This window comes from Palaemon carinicauda, chromosome 9 (assembly GCF_036898095.1).
Source record: "Palaemon carinicauda isolate YSFRI2023 chromosome 9, ASM3689809v2, whole genome shotgun sequence".
Taxonomy (NCBI): Eukaryota; Metazoa; Arthropoda; class Malacostraca; order Decapoda; family Palaemonidae; genus Palaemon; species Palaemon carinicauda.
The window spans coordinates 43482521-43490394 of NC_090733.1; positions in this window are offsets into that span (position 1 = coordinate 43482521).

Consider the following 7874-nt stretch of genomic DNA (forward strand, 5'->3'; position numbering starts at 1 on the left):
CACACACACACACACACATATATATATATATATATATATATATATATATATATATATATATATAAGTGTGTACATGTGTGTATGGGTTTGTGTGCACATGTAAACACAGTGTATGCATGCATAAACACACATGCATATATATATATATATATATATATATATATATATATATATATATATATAAATAAGTGTATGTATGTGTGTATGGGTTTATGTGTACATGTAAACACAGTATATGCATGTATAAACACGCACGCATATATATATATATATATATATATATATATATATATATATATATATATATATATATATATATATATATATAGATATTTATATATATATGTATATATATGTATATATATATATATATATATATATATATATATATATATATATATATATATATATATGTGTGTGTATATTTGCGCATGTATATACAGTATATGTATGTATAAAGACACTCACACTCTAAGCAGATATATGTCATTAAAAGCCAATATTTGCCCTTTAGTTTTTAAAACTAAATGTTACTAGAATACTTTGAATTTCAAAAGTTTGTTGATGTTAAGGACAATGCGCTTAGAAGTCTCAGTCGATTCGTGCATCAGTATTCTCAGCATCAAGAGATCTTTGTGGAATATTCGTATTAATTTAAAAACAGGATTGATAGACATAAGACCGAGGGAAATAGGGTGTAAAAAAATAATGATTTTTCTTTGGGAAGTATGTGTCTGTATCTGTTTTGTTGTTTCCTCGTGTCGTATGGTATTTATTTTTTAAGTTCCCAGGGGAACCTAGTCTATGACAATTCAACACGAAGTGGATCAATCTAGATTGAAACTTCTTTCTCTTAGCCAAATATATATACGTTCCACATTACAAAATTGATATATACATACTCAACATACTACAGCATGAAAAATACAAAATGAAATCGATATGGAGTAAAATAATAACTGATACACATCCAACTACCGCTTCAAATATCTATATTGTTAAATGTTTCATTGTTAGTAACACAATGACTTAGTCTTAGAGAATGAGGAGCATTTCTTGGTCTCTTCTTTGGCGTCATTTGACTACTGTCTACTGCTATCTTACACTTATTCAATTCACTGTCGCAACTGTCTTTGAGCTTACGACCTGAACAGTCGAAATTTCCTGTTTTATTGACGCGCTCATAACTGATAACCTATTATTATTATTATTATTATTATAATTATTATTATTATTATTATTATTATTATTATTATTATTATTATCATTTTAGCTTTTGTTATTATTATTATTATTATTATTATTATTATTATTATTATTATTATTATTAGCTAAGCTAGAACCCTAGCTGGAAAAACACGATACTATAAACCAATGGCTCCAAAAGGGGCAAATAGCCAAGTGAGGAAAGGAAAAGATAAACGACTATACAAGTAATGATAAAATAAAATTTAATATTTTATAACAGTATCAACATTGAAATAGATCTTCCATATATAAACTACAGAATAGTGTGTTCGCGTGTACCCTCAAGCAAGAAAACTCTACCCCAAGACATTGGAAAACCAAGATACAAAGGCTATGGCGCTACCTGAGACTAGAGATCAATGGCTTGATTTTGAAGTGTCCTTCTCTTAGAAGAGCTGCTGACCATAGCTAAAGAGGCTTTTCTACCCTTATCAAGAGAAAGGTAGCCACGGAACAATCACAGTGCAACAAATATTGGCTACCCTAGAACGAAGAAGAATTGTTTGGTAATCTCAGTGCTGAAATGTATATAAGGACAGATGAGAATGTGGAAAAATGGATCAGACTATTCGTAGAATGTGTAAGGAAAGGAAAAATTAGCCGTAACTAGAGCAAGGGATCCAATGTATTACAGTCCAGCCAGTCAAAGGACCCAATAACTCTGGCGGTAGTGTAAGAAGTCAACACGTAAAATTGATACTTTTAAAACGCTTATTTCATTTTTCAACATAGTTAAACAGGTGCAAAAATTAAGGAATAGATATAAAAGTAATGATCATGATTTTTTTTTTTTTTTTTGTGGAAATCTATCGGCTACTTGCACGAATTAACTTTGAAACTGTTAAGAACTTTGTTGCTAACACGAACAAAGGTTTGAAAATTAAGCTATTTTAATAATATGTAGTTTTAAAACATACAGGGCAAATATTTACTTTTCATATGCAGATAATTAGATACACACACACACACACACACACACACATATATATATATATATATATATATATATATATATATATATATATATATATATATATATATATATGTGTGTGTGTGTGTGTGTGTGTGTGTGTGTGTGTAATCATTATTATTATTATTATTATTATTATTATTATTATTATTATCATTATTATTATCAAGCTGTCTATAAACATTTAAGTTTTTTAAGAATTCAGTAACGGATCATATCTTTAATGAGGTAGTTAACCATCAAATCTTAACGCAGCCGTAATGAAGGAGTTACCCTTAAAATCAGTTTTCTACGTACGAAGCCCCACCCCATTATGCACTCCTGTTTTGGAAAAAAAAAAAATCGCTGCCCGGACAAGAACTGTCAAGTTGGAAAGGAGCGTTTACTGTGCATTGTTGGTCAGGAAGAAAGATTTTAGAATAAGTAACTAGGATTATTAATGAAAATGAAGGAGATAGTGGAGAACAAAGGTGCATTTGGAAGAGTTTCCTATTCTATAGGAAATGAAAGAAAACACTAAGGAAAATAAGAATGGTGAAAGAAGTATTAGTAATAGTAATGATAAAGGTGAAGATATTGAGCATGGTTAATGGGATATCAACACAAATATAAAAGCTTTTGGTCAGCAGGGGAATCGAACCCGGGCCCAAGAAACTGAGGTTCCATTAACTTAGTACCTTATCTCAAGTCAACGTAGTTGCTAAGTCATTGGAACATCAGTTTCTTGGCCCCAGGTTCGATTCCCAGGCCGACCAGAGGATATCTTCAAGATGATTCCCCCTTGGGTCTCTGATCCCGAGGTAGAGTGACTCCCGATATTAGATATATGGCTTATATATATATATATATATATATATATATATATATATATATATATATATATATATATATATATGTATGTATGTATGTATGTATGTATGTATGTATGTATGTATATAATGAGTGTATGGGATGTCGGGTATGAATGTGGGAAAAGTAGAAATGGCAGATAAAACGTATGAAAGATAGTGTGTAGTATAAGCGTAGATATGAGTTTGGTGAGATATGAATAATTGTGGGTAAATCTCTATCTATATATGTATGACATTATAAATTTTAGCAAGGAAGAAATATGGAATATAGAGATGAATAAAATGAAAAGGAATTGATGGATAAGTTTTTCTCAATTTGATTATTGTGCCTGAAAATGTGAATTAGTTTATTAATTTGAAACAGGAGAAAATGAAGTTGCCAAGATTGAGAGACTGACATGGGATAATATTCGAGAGGTAGTTGAGGATTACGGGTTTCATAGGTTTAAATGTTTAAAGGTTTAAAGGCTGCTCATAAATGACAGAGGAAAGCGGAAGCTGTACATAATTTCATTGTAAAGGTTTATAAAGATAGATATTCTTTTTATTGGAATTCATGTTTTGTAAATGAAAGATGTGTAACTTGATAAAAGTAATGATTTACTTGTGAAAAGAGACTGTAAAGTGATAGTGATTGATGATAATAGCGTATTTATAAGAGCTTTTGTTGGCATTATTGATATAAAGAAGAAGAAAAGGGAATTTTTGACTGAATAAGTCGAACAAGTGCAAGACGAATACTTGCAAATCAATCAGTTATAAGAATGTATATCAAATGACATTCATCATCATCTCCTCCAACTCATATTGAAGCAAAGGGCCTCAGTTAGATTTCGCCGGTTTATTTCTATCTTGAGTTTTTAAATCAATACTTCTCCAATCATCCTCTCATACTTCATGCTTCATAGTTGTCAGCCATGTAAGTCTGGGTCCTCCAACTCTTCTAGTGCTTTCTGGAGCCAAGTTGAAATTTTGGTGAACTAATATCTCTTGGGGAGTGTGAATAGCAAGACAGGATTAGATATGAAAATATATGTGGATGAGATCATGGTGGGAGGCAGATGGAGATGGTTTGGTCAAATGGCATTAGCGTCGAAAAATGGCTGTATGACAAGGAATTATTTAAGTGGTTATTAGATAATTCATTGTGTGAAAATAGGTATTTTTCTTGAATATGCATATGGATGATGGTATGAAATATGCTCCTGTATTTCTTATGCATGCACTTGTAAGTAGGTGTATAGTAAGTCTACTAGTTCATAACTGATATGGGACAAAAGGTAAAATATATATTGAGAGACTATATGCAAGGGAAATTTTTTGTCTTGGTTACGTCAAATTTGTATCGATAAAGCGAGTAACTGTGACGAGTGCCAGAAACAGAACGATCACCGAGTGCATGCGAGTCTGGCTCTTAAGATTACGTATGGAGGAACCATTTGAGATGTTTGTGGTTGATTGAGTTCCCTTGCCTGTGACTTTGGTAGGGTATATGGAAATGATTGTAATGGTAGATCATGTTAGTATATTTACGTATGCCATTCATATTAAGAATAAAAGAAGTGAGACTGTAGCAATAATAATTAGTCAAGTGATGTGGACGATGTATGTCTGTAAGCCTATGGGAATGTTAAGTAATATTTGTCCTGAATCATTTGAACAAGAGTTTGAGCAGATGTCAAGAGAATAGAGTATTTGACTTAGTATATGCCAAGTGCCAACGGTTTGGATCAAAAGGCAGAAAAAACTTTGAAATTCTGCCAATGATGAGTACGTATAAGGCTTGGGATTTACATGCCGGGCTTATGTAGTGGGGTTATAATACAATGTTGCAAAAGAGTTTGTATAAAATTTTGAAAAGATACTATGAACGAGGTTGGGTGTCTGGAAGAAGCCAAATGAGAAGTTTGAAAGCTACAAAATTGGAAAAAGTGTTGAAATAGTTTACCAAAAATATGAGAAAAAAAATATGAAAAAAGTTTGTTATGTGTGTATGATTGTTTGGAAGAAGTTAAGACGCACCGATACCAAATATTGAAAGGAAATGGACGTTTAATTGTGTGCAGTAAAATATAATGAGGAGTTAATCGACGATGTGATAAGTGAAATTCAGGAATGTGAAGAAAATTAAGAGAGTAATGTGGACTTTGGCGGAGAACCTACAATTGACAGTGCTTTCAACCTTGGTAACAAAAGTGACGCCAAAATATGGCAAGCTACATTTAGTGACGAACCAAGCAAAGGCATTCGCCTGAGGCTTATCAAAGGATAATGGTGTGCTTTCTGAGCTGAACATGGGCGAAGATACATCAATGTTCGATGGACCTAAAAGTATTTCTGAAGACGAGATGAATCGACGACCAGTGAATAAACATTTCAAATTGGATGAATGATGAAGATTTTCTTTCTTATATTTTTAACCTTTACTTACCTAATTCTAGCAACTGATAATGTTAATGGATTATGTTTGTCTCATAAGCAAAGTATAAAGATTGATTTTATGTAATTTTATCATTTGGATGTAATATTTGTGCAGGAACACAATGTCAAAGAAATTTTGCAACTTGAATATGTTGAAAAGCATCGCGATATAATATTGAATCCAACTGTCTTGTTGAAGGGAGGTACTGCTATCCTCTTCAATAAAAAGGCAAGGGTGAAGCTTTTGAATCAGGAGAGGGATGTAAAGGGCACAAAATATCAGTGTAGAATGTACATATCAAGGAACAGATATTCTCTTAATAAATGTGTATGCCCCTTCTGGGACAAATACGAAAAATTAAGGAGAGGAGCGGTTCTTAAATGTTATGTTATATTACATGAGAAATAATTAACGAAACTTGATCATAGGTGGGGACTGTAACAGTATAACAAATAAAAGATGTTTCAACAGCCTTTCAAAGACTGAAAAATTATTGGCAACTTAAAGATTTGTGGCTCTTGACAAACCATTTGATAGAATATACGTATGTTAGGCATAAGTATGGTTCCATGATTGAATGCATATACTTTAGAGATCTGAAGAATAATGTGAGTGAATCTGAAAATATTCTATCAGGCTGGTCTGATCATAATTTTGTTAGGGTTATGATGAAGATGGACAATGATATTAGCTTTAGCAAGGGACACTGGAGATAAAAAACAAGTACTCAGAAAAATACAGTAGTGATAAAATTTTTTTTCCAATTTTGGAGCCATTTGAAAAGAAAGATGGTTGATATACAGTTTCATTCTATGTTAGTCTGGTGGATTTATGCAAAATATTAGATTAGACTCTTTGGATAAAGTTTCAAAGACTATATATCAAGAGAGATTTGGCTTACTGGATCTGCTGAAAGCAGAATTAAGAAGGAATCAGTGGATCCATTCTGATAACTGTAATAACGTTTATGAACTAGGGGAACTTAAAAGAGCGAATAAATCTAATTGAAAATGAGGTATATGAGGGGGCCAATGTAAGAGCTAGAATTGATCAAAGAATGAATGTGGAAAAATATCTATATATTTACTTGGGAAAGGAAAGAATGTAAAAACAAGTATCAATAAATTGTGTATAAAAGAGGGTGCATATGTAACAGACACAAAGTCTATACAAAGGTATATATAAGTTTTTTATGAACATTTATATAAAGAGGAATCTGTAGATTTTGAATTGAAATATAAATTTCTTGAAAATATGAATAGTGTCATAGATGATGATATGAACTTAACCCTGAAGGCTGAATTAACAGAGAAAGAAATTTGAGAAGCTATATCAAGAATGAGAAATGGGAAATGTCCCGGTGTTGACGGATTAGCCGTTGAATTCTACAAAACTATGTGAAACATTGTAAAAAAAAAAAAAAAAAAAGAATACGAATTTATGAACGTACTGAAAAATTCATTTACTAACTTTAAAATGTGGAATGATTCAAATAAAGGTGTTATTGAGCTTTTACCAAAAAAATGGAGATAAGTGTAATCTTAATAACTTGAGGCCCCTATCTATGCTAAAATCAGTGTTATCTCTATTCGTATCAGAGAAACAGTTTTGTGCTGTCCCTGGAAGGTCAATTATTAACTGTAACACCTCGCTGAGAAATGTAATATACTTCCTAAAAAATTAAAACAAGAAAGCTGCCCTGATAAATCTTGATTGGTATAAAGCATCTGATATGGTTGATCTGGACTTTCTATTCGGTACATTACCCAAACTTAGAGTTTCTTTAGAATTTGTAAACTCCATTAAAATGCTTTATAAGAATGTCAAAAGTTTTATATCTACAAATAACCATATATCTGACCCTTTTCTTATCAGCAAGTCTGTTCGACAAGGTTGTCCATTATCGATGATTTTATTTGTTATAGCTTAAGAATCATTGTAGAGAATGCTGAAGGTTAGGTTGGGAACTTTTTCTCAAAATCTGCCGAATGGATTAAAAATTGTAGTGGTTGGCTTTGCTGATGATAGCACTATTATTGTGAATAAGTTGGAAGGTATTGATGAAACTTTGCGGGTTATTGATGATTATGAAGAAGCAGGTGGAGCGAAACTTAATAAAAAGAAAACGTATATTGTGGGAATTGGATCGTGAAAAGACAAACTCGAATGGCCAGCAATATGGATAGAAGTCAAACAAGGCACTTTCAAGATCCTAGGTATAATCCATTACAATGATTATGAACTATCTGTAAGGGTGAACTTGGAAAAAAATCAAAGATAATATTTTTAAAATGATAGAGCTACTTTATAAACGAAGACTAACTTTATTCCAAAAGAGTGAAATGATTAATGTAACTGTATTATCAAAGGCATGGTATGTTTC